Genomic DNA, 18,541 nt, shown 5'->3' with positions numbered 1-18,541 from the left:
GCAAAGCTATTCTGCTGCCTCATATACACACTGGATTCCCAGAAGCCATTACTTTGATACTGAGAATGCACATATACTCTGAAGGGATGTGACAACATTCATTTACCAGTCCATGGTAGGCACTGCAATATAGTAAAAGAAATCTCACTAATTCAACTATTTAACTCACTTTCTCTCTCCCCCTCTGTACAGACTGAGGATTTGAAGAAAAAGGGTCATATTCTAGCACCTGTTGGAGGAAGTCCAAGCTCAAATGGAGGAAGAATCAGGTCAGTACCAAGCCCTCATATACTGTATACTGGCACAAATACTGACTAGCTACTGTATGTGAATGCATTTCACCAAAGTAGTCTTTGCTCTTGCCTCAGCAGCACAGCTAGCAACAAACTGTAAGACTAAGAACTCTTTTTTTTTTTTCCAAATGCTATCTAAAATAACAATGCGCACACCAGCCACAACCAGGGACAGGCTCCAGCCACCTCATTCAAAGCTTCTGAATTCCCCCTAAGGCAATCACAACCATTTTCTTCCCCCCTCACTCCAGGAGCAGGGTAACTTCGTTTGGGTTAGAGGAGCCACACAAGCTCCTTTCCCATCCCAGAGTTCTCTAGTTTCATGCTGATGGCTGTTTTGGCCAGAATTACAGGAAGTTGATCCATGGTGCCTATGACCTACTCCATTGCACAATCAATGCCTCACGTTCTACATATTAATGCATCTACCAAGCATACATTTCTGGAACCCCATCACTAACCCCAAACCACACTGCTCACACTATCCGTGAGACAAGCATCAAAGCGTTTCATTCAAATGCCATAAGACTACTGTACATCTCATCCCCTTCCTCCCACAACACTAAATACCCCAGTCAGCTAATTTAATCTATTCAATGCAAAAAAAAGGGGGGGGGGAGGAGAATCAACTCAGCCATGTTATAGTAGCCTCATTTTACTGTGAGAGCAAAAACATAGGGCTCCTTTTACTAAGCTGTGATAGCGGTTTTAGCTGGCATTAGTTCTAGCCGCAAAGCACGGGTTTAGTGCACGCGGCAATTGCAGCTTAGTAAAAGGAGCCCTTAATGGTGCATTTAACTGGAGGCATCATTTCTCCCAAGGTTACGATGTCCTTCGTCATCTTAAAGGGAAAATTCTTCAAGAGAAATGTGTAAACCTTCAGAACACAGTGTTATTGTTTCCTCTAAACTCCACCTACCGTCCTGCCAGTGGAGGGTGCTGTTTCACTAGCACATTTCCAATAGTGAGGGACAGGCAAGTTCTGCAGGACTACAAGGAAACTGCTTTCCTCTAGTGATTAAAAACACAATATTGAAGCCTCAACCCCTATGGGTAGCAATGCAGTTGGATCAATGCTCAGCTTAGAGGGAACAGTGCACAGTGCCATGAAGCTTTTTAAATTCAGCACTTTGGTGCAAAATTATATATATATATATATATATATATATATATATATATAAATAGTTTGTAAAAGCACAATAATACTGAGAAAAACAATGAAACTTTCATTTTGCATTTAGTCCAAACTTTCAAGTATCAACTAAACAGAAATAGGATGGAAAAAAACATAATTTAGTTAATAATAAATGCCGAATTGTGCAACCTTGATTCTAGCCTGTTTTGCTTATGATTAATGAATGACTTACCTTGAGCGATGTTTCTTTCGTTTCATATATCGTCATAAATCCAAAGCTGTCATTTGTTCAGTGAAGGCAAAATAAGAACTTCTTTGTGCCTGAATCTTGATAGCTCGGCATAGCTGGTTTTATTAACTTTTGCTACTGTGCGGTATTTATTTATAAAAGTGCAAAATATTCTCAGCAAAAGCAGCACAATTTCATATTTTTATGAGTGTGTTTATAGAACATAAGTGAAAATGTCTCATTATATTCATGTTTTAACTATAGATTTTAAGTAGGGGCAACATATGAAAATTAGCTAAGGGCATCCCCAACCCTGTGGAAATGCTTCTCCCTGGCTTTTGTGTATCAGATCAGTGACCACTAAACATAAGGCCTCTTTTACAAAGCTGTGTGAGCGAATGCCATGTGGCAAATTCTCCAACGCCTTTTCAATCCCTTTGAGCATCGGGCCATTTGCCGTGTCAGCCCGCGCTATCGGGTTCATAAAAGAGGGGCATAGTCACTGCCAAAACTGCTTTTATGTATTCTTTTTCTGGACTAAATATCATTGTTTTGATGGGGTAAAAAAAAACTACTACCATAACAATATTCAAATGGGCTCTTCAGCTGTTACATAGAAACATGATGTTACACTTCTCCTTCCGTATAAGCTGTGATAGGGGATTAACAGACCCGCGAATACAGAAAAACCGTGAATAACTTTTTCATATGTTATTCACTGTTTTCTATTAAAAACCATTGTGAATATGGTGAAACCATGAATAACATGGTGGGAGACCTGGACTGTTCCTGAAGGAGAGGCAAAACACGATGAAGAAAGTGCTGGGAATCAGCGATTTCTCTATGCAAGCTGATGTAATTTGGGGAATGGAGCCAGCGATTGCTGAAACTGCAAATACGGAGGGAGAAATGTATTCTTTAAATAGCTACGCTGAAAATGGATAGATCTGGGATGCGAGAAAGGCAACTGCTAATATTTATTTATACAATTTATTTATTCAATCTTCTATACTGTTCTCCCAAGAGAGCTCAGAATGGTTTACATCAGTTGTTCCCAAACCTGTCCTGGGGGACCCCCAGCCAGTCAAGATATCCCTAATGAATATGCATAAGAGAGATTTGCATACCTGCCACTTCCATTATATGCAAATCTTTCTCATGCATATTCATTAGGGATATCTTGAAAACCTGACTGGTTTGGGAACCACTGGTTTACATTAATTTATTCAGTTACTCCAGCATTTTTCGCTGTCTGTCCTGGCAGGCTCACAATCTAATGTACCTGAGGCAATGGAGGGATTAAGTAACTTGCCCAGGGTCACAAGGAACAGCGTGGGTTTGAATCCACAACCTCAGGGTGCTGAGGCTGTAGCATTATCCACTGTGCCATATATTCGGGTCATCAAAACTCTCTTCAAACTTCTTGTGGCACAAACCCCATACCATTTTCATTGCTTTTTTCTGAACTACTTCAAATATCTGTCACAAATAACTGTAGCTGAGTGGAAGGATTCTATTTTGCTTTCTCGCATCAATAAACTTTTAAACAATATACAGTAAAACCTTGGTTTGCGAGCATAATTCGTTCCAGAAGCATGCTTGTAATCCAAAGCACTCGTGTATCAAAGCAAATTTCCCCTTAGGAAATACAGTAATGGAAACTCAGACGATTCATTCCACAACCCAAAAACTTTAATACAAAATATTATACATACTTGTATTGCAAGACCTCGTTCATTTACAACAATCACTACACTCCTGCTGCGTCAGAGAGAGAAGAACCATCAGCTCAATTGTAATGCATGCATACTGTATGTACTTGTATTGCAAGACATTGCTTGTATATCAAATTAAATTTAATAAAACGTTTTGCATGTCTTGCAAAACACTTGCAAACCAAGTTACTTGCAATCCAAGGTTTTACTGTATGTTATTCTGTCTTTTTTGCTTTCAACTGTACTTCCTCACTGTTCTGCTTCCTAGAAGACATATCCCAAGTCATAGCATATCAATAAAACTTGAAAATGACTGGGGTGGGGGGAGGGAGAGGACAATTTTATGTTTGTTTGCTTGGTTAGTTTTTTTTTTTTTTAATTTGCTGATAATAATGTGTGCTCTTTAGAAGGAGTTCGCCCTATCTGAGAAAAGGCACAATCTTTTGGTCAGAATGCACTCTTAGGGCCTGATTCTGTATAGTATTCCTGGTCTCAGCAGCCACTTAAGCGGCTTTTGAGAATCGCAAACGAGTGTCCTATATAGAATTGCACCGTCCCATTTTTCTAACTGGTGTCCATGTCATAGACACCAGTTAGAGAATTGTGTTTCCGCTGAGCTGATTGTGGCAAGGGAATCTCCCCTCCCCCAAGCCACGATCAGCTGAGCAGAACCCGGAACACCACACACACTGTACACAGCAGGAGGGATGCCCATTCCCTCCTGCTAGCATCCCCACCCCCCACACTGTCCATAGCAGGAGGGATACCCACTTCCTCCTGCCAGCACCAATCCGAACCCATGACTCCCTGAACACCCCCACCCCCAAAATCATGACCCCCCACCCCTCAAAGACCATACAGACCCCTCCCATACATTTAAAAGCACATCAAAAAGCTGCTAAGACCTGCTGCTTCTATCTCTTCAATATCACCAAAATATGCCCCTTCCTCTCTGAGCACACTATCCAGACCCTTGTCTATGCTCTCGTAACCTCACACTTAGATTACTGCAAGTGCAAACTACTTCTAACTGGTATCCCCGCAGTGTTGCCTCTCCCCCTTGCAATCTGTACAAAACTCTGCTGCATGACTCATCTGCTTCCAACCTTATCACACTCATATCATCACTATCCTTAAGTCACTTCACTGGCTCCCTATCCGCCTTCACTTACAGTTCAAGCTCCTATTGCTGACCTACAAGTGTGTTCATTCTGCTGCCCCTCAATTTCTCTCCTCTCTTCTCTCTCTCCTTATACACCTCCCAGAGAGCTCCGTTCCTCAGATAAGCCACTTTTAGCTGTACCCTTCTCCTCCACTGCCAATTCCAGACTTCATTCCTTTCATCTAGCTGCCCCCTATGCCTGGAATAAATTACCTGAGGTTGTCTGCCAAACCCCTTCCCTTGTTTAAAAGCAGACTGAAAATCCACCTTTTTTGTATATCCTTCAATCTTTAACCCTACTCCAATGCCCACCACCCTTAACTGTATCCATGACATTCTGTTTGTCTGTCTTGGCTGTTTAGATTGTAAGCTCTTTTGAGCAGGGACTGTTTTTTTCTTTGTGACTCTGTACAGCGCTGTATACGTCGTCTGGTAGTGCTACAGAAATAATTAATAATAATAATAGTAGTAGTAGTAGTAGTAAAAGCAAGGCTGGCCAGAGGGATGCCTACTCCTTCTGGCCGGCAGGCCCGCTTCTTCAGAATAGCAGGCCTTCCCCTTCCTGGTGCATCCTGGGATAATAAACACAATATTTATCCTTTAGGAATCAAATATGTAGAACCTCAAAGGAATCAAATATGTAGAACATCAACATAGAAATTAAAAGAGTTCTTTTAATCTTACATTTCTTTCTTTTCTATCAAAACATCTTTTTTTTTTTTTTCTTTCATTCTCTCTTTCTTTCCTTCATCACTTTTCTCACCTACCCTACCCTTATGTATAAACCTTAATTGTTAAAACATTTTTATTTTTATTTTTTTTAATTGTAATTCCATTTTTTCTTTACCCACTTGTTTCAGTTTGTATTAATAATACATAATGATTAGTTTGTATAATTTTGTCTTATTTGTATTTGTATTTGTCACCCCAGTTTTTTTTATTGTACATTTCAATTATGTAATACGCATTGAAATATTTGATATTGCGTAAAATCAAAATTTAATAAACTTGAAACTTGAACTTGAAACTTGATACACCAGGAAGAGCTGATTGGCCCAGGCACCTAAGGACCCTCCCATAGGAGGGACTTTAGGCAAACTGTAGGTTTAGGCCTCCTTTCCAGTGCATTCTGGGATGCACTGGAAATGGCTTAAGACTCCGATTGGCCATATACCTAAAGCCATTCTAATGGGGATCCTTAGGGATCTGGCCAATCGGAGTCTTAGGCCAATCAGAGCCTTAGGCTGTTTATAGAATATGGTCCTTAATGCACACACATGCACATGCTAATGGGAAAAGAGTGTGAACTCTCAAAAAGAGTGGATCTGATATTCAGCCACTGGGAGGCAGTCCAGATAACTCCCATGGTGGGCACTGACCAAATGCCAGGCTGTTTCAAGTGACTACATTGAATATCCAGAGTTGTTTTTGGCCTGCAAAAAGTCAACTGGCCAAGTCAGTATTCAGTACTGATTGGTTCTGTTTAAAGCGGCTAAAGATAGGACTGCTAATTATGCGATCTGATTTGGACACTAAACTTAGTCACTCAGCGCTAAAACTTGCTTAGCCGCTAACCATTAATATTCAAACCAGTTTTCTCATGCTGAATATTTACATTTAACTGATTAAGCGCTAAGTAATGGGTCAGTGCCATTTCTGGCTAGAGTATGTCCTTTTTTCCAAATAGGGTGCAACCTTATAAAAGAATACACATTATACAATTTTGCTCTCATCATGAAAAAATGATCAAACAAAAACAATAAAAATGAACAGTTCTGGAACACCAGCTAACTTAGACCCAGATATTTAATTCTGGGGAACATCCAGTCACCTGCTTTGAGTATCCAGTAGAGTAGTGAAAGCCGGAAGTTATGCAGGTGTACCCAATACTCATAGCTATTTAAGCAGTCCTATTTGCCCATTTAACTATGTGAATAATGGCACTGAATTTTGCCTTGATGCTACCTGGACAATGCTGTGGTGGTCACGGGGTATTTAACTGCCCCCCCCCCCCCTTCCCCACCAAGTGTTCAGAAGCTTTTTCTGCTTAGTTCAATTATTTTGTACAACTTCCAGAACTTCTTCAGAAAGTGACAATAATGATGGGATAAGTATGTTGAAAGCGAGGGGGAGTATTTTGAGGGGGAGTAATGGCAATATGTCTTTTACTGTAATATATATATATATATTAAATTTAAACATTCACCGTATTTTTTTGATCACACCTCGTATATTATTAGGTCCTTTCAGTTTATCTTCAGATTTTTCAGACTCTGTCCTAATTTAGGGGCATTTATCTCCATTCAAACTTTAATTTCAATTTTAAAAAATCACATTAATTGTACACACATTAATTGAGTTAACGTGTGCTTAATTGCCTCTCCAATGCACTACATTCTTAAAGTGCACTAATGAAGTGAATGCTTGCTAACAAATGTACCTCCCTAGTGGAATATCTATAGTCTAATGAATCCGTTTCCTAATTTAATTATGTTATTTGTGTTTCCCTTGGGGATGTGGATAATCCATTAGCATTGTGCCCATGAGTTCCTCATAGCCTGTCAATACTTGCATTTTCTTTTTCTATGCATTTATTAGTAGGATTTTTTGAAGAAATTCGCATGAGGCATCATAAAGGAAGAATAAGTTGAACGTAGGCAATAGATAATTACGGTACATCAGTAGACAAATTCAAATAGCAGTTCACATTATGACATAGTATGGTACTTATAAGATAAAGACACTCACTATAAGTGGGAGTATTGAATATTTATATATCAGATTCTCTAGTTATTAATTAAACTTTCTACAAAAAGAGAATTACTAATCATAAATACTATAACAGAGTCCCGCACAGGACTTCATGGCGGCACAACCGCTAGCAAACGCTTCTAATGCATGTCTTGTTCTATATCCATTCATAGCATCTGACCCCAAAGCCACGCCCAAATTCTATAAAATCGTTAAAAATTGTGTGCATAATTTAATTCAACAGCAAGCTAATTAGCCCCAATAACTGGCTTAGAACAAGCAATTCATGGTGCTAATTAAAATCAGTTACATGTTACATATATAAATTTAGGCCATGAATCAAAAAAGGGGATGCACAAATGGATGGGTTATTGACAGACCAGGGCATTTGTTTTAGTTACACACGTAATTGTACCATATGGGCACCCGCACCTAACAGGCATTTGTACAACATTTTCCTTGGTACAATTGGCAACACCTAAGTTTAGGTGCAGTTCCTCGGCATAAGTGTTATTCTATAACATGCGCCTAACTTTAAGAGGTCCTTTTACTAAGGCGCGTTAACCGATTTAGCGCACTAAAGATTAGTGTGCACTAAATGCTAACGCACTCATTATATTCTATGGGTGCGTTAGAATTTAGTGCGTGATAAATCAGTTAGCGCGCCTTAGTAAAAGGACCCCTAAGCGTGATTTATAGAATAGGGCTTTTTTTTAATCAGAAGAGATTTCTGTCTATAAAGGTATCGAGCCATTTTATTTTATTAAGCACAAGTGGATCTCTAGGTGGGACTATTACTTTAAAAAGAATGGTTGCCATTCTAGTTCTAATATGTGTTTTTAATACATGTGTTACTCTATCACATCTGTACCCTGTAATTCACACACCTTTAATATTGTTCACTTTCTTTTTGCCTTTTATACTACTCCGACCTTTTTTTAAAAATTCTAATAACTATTAATTATACTATAACAGTCAAAATCAGTGGCTGCCATGTCAAACTTCTTACATAATGTAAGGGAATCATTGTGTATACTAATTTTCATATGAAATTCAGTCTAGATTTGATTCTTGCCATTATTTTAACATTTTCTCAATCAGCTAAAAGCAAACTATGTCAACTGGAAACATATTTTCTGTTCATGTCACTGTGTGTATCCTATATATAAGAAAAATTAAAATAAAAATTGAAACAAAAATATACTGCAGGGAAATAAAAACATTTTTCATTCCAAGTTTATGGGACTATAAACATTAAGGAAATCTCATCATTGATTAAAAAAAAAAAAATCACTTCACATTAAGTTTTAGAACATACATGGCTATTTATATTGCTGATCATTTGTTATACTCACTGTTTTTAATTTTCTCTGTTCTTGGATCTGTCCTTGGCATCTCTGAGGCAAAGAAAATCATTTGTTGAAAAACAGTATTTGTCAGCACTTTAAAAAATATATAACTGAAAACATTTCGCAAATACAGACTAGCCTTTGACCTTTAGTTTGCATAATATTGTGCTTATGTTTTTCCCAATGTGTTCAGAACTATTTGTACCTTGGATTATTAATCTATAACTAAACATTGTCCTTGGTTTTCATCTGAACTACGATGCCTGGATTCAGTCCAAAGCTATTATCTTTTCTTGCATGTTATTAGCATATTTCTAAGTTTGAGGTTGTTGGTGGGTTTTTTTGAACTGCTTGCATACTGGAATTTTCCTGAAACCTCTATCAAATTATGGAATATTCAAGTAAGTGGGTAATTGTGTAATTGCCTACACAAACTTAAAGATTATTGCATGCATAAATTGCACTAATTTTTAAAGCAAATCTACACAAGTTGATTTTGAATTTTACTCTTGCAAAGCTAGCTGTATTCAATTACACCTGCTATTCGATGTGTATAATTTTGCCATGAAAATTAGTACATATGGGAGGTCATTTTGAGGTAATTCGATAACAGGGCAAATGCTATGGGCATTAATGCCCTGGTTCAATAAATGGTGCCTACTGGTAGGCACTTAGATCGGGATGCCTACTGATGTAGTTGTTGAACTTAATTTTATTAATTGGTAGGCCAGATTCTATATATGGAATTTAACTTGGTAAGTGCCACTAAAAGTGGCACCTAGTGTATGTCAGAATCAAAGTTATGCGCCGTTTGTAGAATCACACCTACCAGTGCGCAGGTAAGCATGCATACGTTTAGGGTCAGTATATTAAGCCAGGGTTTTCTTGACCTAATATATCAGCTCCTATACAAGATACATACTGGTGCCTAACTTAATCCATAAGAACATAATAATTGACATACTGGGACAGACCAAAGGTCCATCAAGCCCAGTATCCTGTTTCCAACAGTGGCCAACCCAGATCCCAAGTACCTAGCTACATCCTAGGTAGTAAACAGATTTTATGCTGCTAATCTTAGGAATAAGCAGTAGATTTCCCTAAGCCATCTCACTAATGGCCTATGGACTTCTCTTTTTTTTTTTTTTTTAGTTCAAAATTGTTTTTATTGAGTTTAGTATAGAAAGTACAATAAATGATAACAAGGCAAGAAACATGCATACCGTACCAATGCAAAGATTCACAAAATATTATCTACATCATGTAATACTTCTCTTTTAGGAAATTATCCAAACCTTTTTTAAGTTCAAACAATTTTTATTAATGCAAACAACAACAAATACAACATTAAAACTTGTATAACAATGATGATGCATCAAATATAATAATATGATGAACATATTGATGTGGTCAATATTACATACAACACCAAGGTGCTTAGTATAATAATTTATTGTTGTGGGGGGGAGGTAGTGTATAGAGAAAGATTTCACTACAGCTTCCCCATGTACTTTTGTCTTGCTTTCATACAGGGAGACCCTTGAGACAGCACTGTTTGTGCGAAACATGTCGGGTCAGACTCCCAGGTTCAGCTGTGTGTAGAAGCTAAGTATATATTCTTTAACTTTTACACTATTCTAATCTATTTAAACAAGAAATATTTTTATGAGCACACTAAATCTGACACAGCGTTTAACAATGAATTACCTATGATGAGGCACCACATAAATCTCCCGCTTTTTGAAACTAACATAGCGGTGGAGTGGTGGGGCTGAGGTATTTCAGTGAAGATATCCATATTTAAAATACACCAACCTAGTTTGTTCATTTCATCTATTCTATTAGAGAGGGTTGGCATTATATATAATAAAGATACACTGGTATTGGGACTAAAGCTAATAGTAGTATAATAATGAGGCATCGAGTAAAATACATCCCATGTAAACCTAGAAAATACCCTCATCCCCTATCAAACCCCACTCAATCTATATATGACTACATGTTTTAAATCATTTAATACTCTCTACCTTCCCTCCCCAAACCCTCCCTTCCCTTCCCCTTCCAATGGTACTCTCTATCCCTCCTCAATCCAAACCTTTTTTAAACCCCACTGAGCTAACTGTTTTCACTTCATTCTCCGGCAACAAATTCCAGAGTTTATTCACACATTGTGTGAAAAAATATTTTTCCGGTTTGTTTTAAATCTACTATTTAGTAGGTTCATGAGTTCCTATGACCGCAGAGCATTCAGCACACTGGTTGGCACTAAAAAACACTTTCATGGTTTTGTAAAAGGGGGAGTAAATAAATTCACCTCCAATATAAATCACCAAGAAACATGTCATTAAAGCATGGTTCTAAATAAAGAGCGACTACCAGGAGGAAAAAAACCTCAAAAGCTACGAAGGGAAAGTCACTTCTGTAGCTGTGAAAGGTAGAGTTGTATAAACTAGCTCCCCTCCACACTTGTATCATAGGCATAAAAAACCTCCTGTTTATGTGCACTCTAGCCATAACATTATAATACAAACAACAGACCTTATCTGCACTGTGTTGATTCCTTGTTGTTCAGTAAAGCAGCCAGGAGACGGTGCTTTCCTATTCGCTGGAAACGGTTCCGTGCTTCAGAAGCTCTCACACCCGCTGCTTATGCTCACTCTTGCCAAAATCTCACATTCGCCGACAAAACGTTTTCTGCTTCAGTGCTCTGGAACTGCAAGAAAATTAACGTAAATTTGCTGAATAGAGAGGAACTTTGGCCTCACAAAAACTCACAAGTGGCTGCAGGCACCGCTTATCTTACATGATTGAATCAACCAGGCAAAAAACGGTGCTTAGCGTTCACTTATAAAGCTGTTACAAGCATTTAAATTCCTGGTTAGAGAATGACATGGTGACAAAATTCATCACCGTTCCCGTCCCCACGGATAACCGCGGGAAACCATCTTCATGTCATTCTTTAAGGAGAGAGGGAAGAATCAGAGTATAATTGGGCACAACCACTGACCCGCAAGCTTTGCTTTGAAGAATGCTGGTGTAGAAGGACCAAGGTTGAAATAGACACTAGAAAATGAAATGGGATTATTTCCCGCAGTTATCCACGGGGACGGGAACGGTGATGAATTTTGTCACCGAGTCATTCTCTATTCCTGGTCCTACAAGATATAGTTAAAATGAAGCATGGGAATTCCCTGAGACAGTATAACTTAACTATTCAAGAAAATTTAGCTTTGAAAGATCTTAAGTTGAACACAAATCTGGTAATATGATGTGGGGCTATATTGTTACAAATGAAAGATGACTACATAAGTGAAGTAGAGAGACAACTTACAAATCTAGATTATATTATCTTTGAGAGAGATCCCACCTATGAATTACACCTTATAATATATAATAGAACACAATGAGGTTTGGAAGCTGGATTTTTGACTGAGTCAGAATATAAGTACCTGAACATTAGGGTGCCTCGATATCCAGTTTTATATACTAAGATTCACAAAACCATGCAACACCTACCCCTCCCCCCCCCACACACACACACACCAGAAGACTAAATGTTTCAGGGCGAGAGTCCCCTTTGGAACATTTGTCAAATTTTGTTGAGTTTTTTTCTACAACCCATGGTCAATAAAGCCTTTTCTTACATCTGCGATTCTACAGATTTTTTACGTAAAGTTGACCACATTACATGTATGGGACAAGAAATCTGAATGATCACTATGGATGTTAAATCACTTTATACAATCATTGCTCAAACAGAAGCTTTGGAAGTAATAACATATTATTTGGATCAAAGAATAGAACCAAGAGTATCTACCGTATATACTCAAATCTAAACTGAGATTTTTAGGCTAAAATAATGGCCCAAAAATGGGGGTCTCAGTTTATATTCGAGCCACCTTCCAATTATGGTGCTTTTTTCCTCCCCTCCCCACCCGATGACCAATGCTGTTATCTTCCATTCCCCCCCCCCACTGCCATCCTCTACCCTCCCCTAGTGACTGGCATATATCTCCACCCACCTCCGATGACCAGCACTGCTATCTCACCCCTTCCAATGACTGGCACTGCTATTTACCCCCACCCATGACCAGCACTTCTATCTCTCCGATGACTAATGTTATTATCTCCTCACTCCACCCCACCCCCGATGACTGACATTGCTCTCTCTTGACCCCCCCATGACCGTCATGCCTATCCTTCACTATTTGCTCCCCCCTACCCCAGACTGATATTGCACTTATACACCCGATGTTCTGGAAGCCAACGCCAGCGCTCTGGGCTGGGCTGAAGGGCCTTGAGTGTCTGCGCATGCTCAAGACCTGCTGGCTCCTGCCATCTCTAGGATTCTCGAAGAGAGTCCAGCAAGCCTTGAGCATGCACAGACACTCAAGGCCCTGCACCAGCACAGAGCATTGGTGATGGTTTCCAGAGCATCTGACCTGTAAGTGCGAAGTCGGTCTGGGGCAGGCGGGAGCAGGTAGTGGAGGATAGGACTGTCTAAGTCACTGTTCTTCGATTCTCTAGCACTGCCGGTGACCTTCTTTGTATTTTCTTTTGCCCCCCTCTGAAGCAACTTCCTGGTTCCACTTGGGTGGACCGCAAAAAAGGAGCAGTGCAGAGGAGGCCAACGGGAAGTGCAAGAGAATCGCTCACATGCTAGTTACCTCTATGTAGCTTTCGTGGTGAGGAGGGCTTCAGAACAGGTGGAAGAACATTTGGTGGAACCAGAGGAGGGAGTGGAGAGGGTGGGATGAAGAAGGGAGAGATGCTGAATGGAGGGAAGGGGAATAGATGGGGCACATGGATGGAAAAGTGGAAGAGGAGGGAAGAGATGTGCACATGGATGGAGGGAAGGGGAAGGGATGGTATGATGGAAGCAGAAAAATGGAAGAAAACTGAATTTGAAAATTAGTGTCAAAGAAGGATGTAGTGCAAAAAATAAAGAAGAGGAAAGAAACAGCTAATGCATAAGGAGGCCTTGGAAGCAGCATTAAGAGCACAGATGGAACAAGATGACCAGAAAAATAAAATTGCCAGATAACTAAGGTAGGAAAAATATTTGTATTTTCATTTTAGTGATTGAAATATGTCAATTTTGAAAATTTACATCTGCTGTTTTTATATTTTGGACCAGGGGTGCCCACACTTTTAGGGCTTGCGAGCTACTTTTAAAATGACCAAGTCAAAATGATCTACCAACAATAAAATTTTTAAAAAACACAACGCACACTGTACGCATAGAATTGTTAATTATCATTTCTATTTCAGGGTTTTTTCAAAGAGGTCAAAGCAGATGACTCTATGCACTGTCACCTCACTAACAACCATTCAAAAATAGACAAATACCCACCCCCTCCCTTTTTACTAAACCACGATAGCAGTTTTTAGCGCAGGAAGCTGCGCTGAATGCCCAGCGCTGCTCTCGACGCTCATAGGCTCCATGCTCTAAAAACCTCTACTGCAGTTTAGTAAAAGGGGACCATATTGTAAAATATAGAGAGCAGATATAAATTCAGACACATTTTGATCACTAAATTTAAAATAAAATCATTTTTCCTACCTTGTCTGGTGATTTCATGAGTCTCTGGTTGCACTTTCTTCTTCTGACTGTGCATCCAATCTTTCTTCCCTTCTTTTAGCCTGTATGCTTCCTCTCCTCCTGACCTCATTCCCCCCCCAACATTTTCTTCTTCTCTCCCTGCCCTCTCTTTCTTTCTCTCTTCATGCCCCCTTTCTTTTTTTCTGTTTCTCTTCTTTCCTTCTGTCTCCCTGCCTGCCCTCTTCCTCCCTCCCTGCCCTCCCCCAAGCCACTGCCACTGCCGCTGCCATCGGATAACAGGCCCCCAAAGTTGCCCACCGCCGGCCAAGCTCTCCTTGCTTCGGGCCCACCAGCATTCCTCTCCCCGACGTCAATTTTGCCATCGGAGAGGAAGTTCCGCTGGCCAGAACTTCCTCTCTGACGGCAGAATTGACGTCGGGGAGAGGAAGGCTGATCGGCCCAAGATCGACCTATTGGGAGAAATGCTGCCAGGTCCTGCCTTTGAGGAAACAGAAAGTAGGCAGGACCTGGCAGCAAAAAGAGCAAATCGCAAGCTTCACTGACCTGTCTCCCGCTTTAGCCCGCGAACGGGGCTCTAACATGTGCGTGCAGGCTTCCCTTCTCTCCCCCCCCCCCCGGACATAACTTCCGGTTTCAGAAGGAAGAGAAGGGAAGCCGGTACAAGCACATGTTAGACCCCGGAGCATAAATTCTCCAAGCCGTTTTTTTTTTTTTTTTTAATGTTGAGCAGCGGAGGCAGCAGCAGAATTCAGGAGCAGGCCAGTCAGGAGGGGAAAAAAGAGAAGGGAAGAAGGGAACCCGCTCTGCGATCGACTGGGGTCGCCTGAGCGAGCGACCTGTCGATCGCGATCGACGTGTTGGGCACCCCTGTTTTGGACTGTTCAGGAAAAAAATTCATTTCTTTTTATTTCTTTTGTGGTGTCCTGTGTGCAGAGTCTGGCATATTAGGGTTTTGTTTGTGTACAATAGTACTTTTAGTTTGTGGACTCGATTTATTGATGATATTTTCTTTTTTTTTTTGATTGGCACTAGACATGAACTTGAAGAACTGTGAACTGGTTTAATACACTACACCATAAAGGAGACGTGGAAATGACTTGTAGTACCACCAGCATTTCCTTTTTGGATATACAGATAATGAGACCTAATGATAGATTGGAAACTACAGTCTATAGAAAATCCACAGACCGCAATACTTTCCTACATTTTGAGAGTTTTCATCCAGTACATCTCAAGAATAGTTTATCTATATCACAGTTTTTGTGATATTGGCTTATCTGCTCATCAACTAATGAATTAAAAATTAGATCTAGGGATATCCATATGGTTTACTACGGAAGACTTATAAAATAGCACTTTATACTAATCAAGAATACGATTACAGAAACAGACATCCAAAGAACAAGATGCAGCGACCATATGTGTTCTTCAGCATAATACAAGAACTTATCAAATATCGAGAATACTGCATAAACATTGGCATCTTGTGACCTTGATGCTGGCTTTTCAAAATGCTCATTTACGGATTGCTTACAAGAGAGGCCCAAATTTGAAAGAAATGTTATGTCCAGCCATTCTACGTAAATCTGTCACCATTACGAGCCCTGACAATGGCCATGTTCCTTGTGGCCATTGTAAGACTTGTGAGATTTCTATGACAAATAATTTGTTAATCCTGTAGACCACAAAAAATATGTGTTAAAATATAACACCAATTGCAATACAGAATGTGTGGTATATTGTATTTTTTTTGTCCTTGTAATAAATTTTACAATGGGCAGACTTCAAGGAAGCAGCTACAGTTTTGTTGTGAAACATTGGCCATCGTCGGTGAATGCGAGATTTTGTCAAGAGTGAGCTTAACTTTTCCAGATATTTTTGCCTGTCTTCTTTCTGCAATCTTTTGTAGTTTATGAAAGCAAATCTCTTTTTCTTACCTTCTCATCTACTACTTTTGAGAACCAAAGTGGCCTTCTTTTCCTCTTACTTTTACTTATCTTTCTCATAAAATAGTTTGTTGCCCTTACAATAGCTCCTTTCAGTTTTGCCCACTGCTTTCCTGCTTCTTCCAGATGTTCCCATCCAAACAATTTCTTGACATAATCCCCCATCTGAACAAAGTTAGTTTTTTAAAAAAAGTTTAAAACCTTCACTTTTGAATGAACCCTCTCTATACCTGTCTTAATATTAAACCATACAATGTGGTGATCACTAGATGCCAAATGATCACCCACTATAACATCAGAAACACTTTCCCTATTTGTAAGCATTAAGACCAGTATGGCTCCATCACATGTGTGAACTCTTCCCCCCATGCAATCCGCTAAGAAGATCGACTGTCGCCTCCGGGCGGCTTTCCCGCAGAGGAGAGAATCCTGCATTCACCGTGGGCCTCATCTGGGGCAGCCTCCTTGGAGCGGCTGGGGCACGGGCAGTGTGTCTGGGAGGGAATGCATGGATGGGAGAACATCGCAGGGGAGGAGACATAGGCATCCTGGGACTGTCTGCCAAGTCTCTTCCCTGAAGAAGCCCTTTCTGGAAACGTCAATCGCTCCTCCTAAACTTACTTGCTCCACTTCATCACTGACGCTGAAACCGTGGATTGAAGACAAAGTTTTATTTTATTTTTCTTTCCAGCTTATGATTTATCTTTAATCTTATCTATTGTTTTGCCTTTTGTCTTTGTTTTGTTCTATTTCTATCATTTAAATTTCTCCAGAATTCTACTGTTCAACGGCTCCCCCTTCTGCTTCTATTCCTTTCTCTCCTCTCTTCTACCTTCCAAAGTATTTAGATCAATGCTGTCTTGTTAAAATGTTTATTTTATTTTTATTTTTCCTCTAACTCTACTTTTCACTTCTCTATTACCCTCCAGGTACTTTAGTTAGATTGTGAGCCTTCGGGACAGTAAGGGAATTTTTCAAGTACCTTTCTTATTTCTAATCTTAATGTATATTTTCTGTAAACCGCTTAGAACCTAACGGATGTAGCGGTATATAAGAAATAAATTACATTACATTACATTACTGAAACAGTTCTCCTTGTAGAGAATCCAGGAACTCCCTACTTCTAGGAGATTCCATAATAGGGATACCTCAATCAACATCTGGCATATTAAAATCTCCTATTAGGAGTACTTCACCTTTTACAGCTATATTTTAAATGTATTGTATTAAATCCCTGTCCACTTCTTCCATCTGTGAAGGAGGCCTGTATATCACACCAATATAAATATATTTTCCATTCCGTCTTTCTAGTTTGACCCACAGTGCTTCTTCCTTACTTTGTAGATCCTGCAATTGTGTGGCTTTAATATGATCTTTAACATATTGTGCTACACCCCCTCCTTTTCTTCCTACCCTGTCTTTGCTGATCAGATTATAGCCCGGTATAACTATATCCCAGTCATGGCTCGCCATGAAGCTTGTCTCTGTGATCACCACTAAATCCAGTTCAGCCTTTTTTTATTACAGCTTCTAGATCAAGAACCTTGTTTCCTATACTTCAAGCATTAGTATACAGTATACTGCTGTATAGATATTGCCCCCTTTTCCCATTTGTGTAAAGGTATTTAGTGATTCACTTAACTGAGGGCTTATGCTTACCTGGTGGTTTTGATCACCCTGCCCCAATGATCTTAGTTTAAGGGCCTGGAGCTGGGTAATTTTCATCTCTGAATGGGCTGTTCTCAGCAAACAGGGTCATAACTAAGTATACATTTTTTGTTTTGTTTTTTTTCCTATGACAAGGTGGCAAATTAATTCCACTTGAGCCTCTTCTGTAAAAAGATTCATATTGGTGTGTCGGAAACCACTGGAAACACTTCAAAGGAGCCTCTCTAATGCAGTGCTGCTAAGTTACCCAGTTGCAGGAGAGAAACTTTTTGAGTTAGCCTGGTTCTGAACTTACACACCAAAGCAATGTGGAATTTATAGCCCCTTAATCTATGCTTTGAAATCCATACTGCAGGTCCCATAATGCACCATGATAGGCTCATTACAGTGGCGAATTTTGACGTCGCTCACACTCAGCTCCTACTCTACAGTTTGTTGTGACTTTTTTGTTATCCCCCTTTTTTTACCATGGACCCCTGACGAAGGTTTGTCCGAAACACGGACCGTGTCGGGTCCCCTGATTGGTAAAAGGGTTTGCATATGATTATTTTGTCACAATAAATTTTTGCCTACGTCTTGTACATATCTGCAGTTTTGTTTTGTTTGCTCTAGGCTGGTTAGAAAGCCAGGACTGGCCTCAAATCTTCCTCTTGAGATTGGATAGTTTGCCAGCTCTGCTAAGCAGCTGTGGATAAAGTAATATGGTTACTGTATTAATACACTTTAATAA

This window comes from Geotrypetes seraphini, chromosome 4, assembly GCF_902459505.1.
Source record: "Geotrypetes seraphini chromosome 4, aGeoSer1.1, whole genome shotgun sequence".
Taxonomy (NCBI): Eukaryota; Metazoa; Chordata; class Amphibia; order Gymnophiona; family Dermophiidae; genus Geotrypetes; species Geotrypetes seraphini.
Note: the sequence above shows the minus strand (reverse complement) of the source record.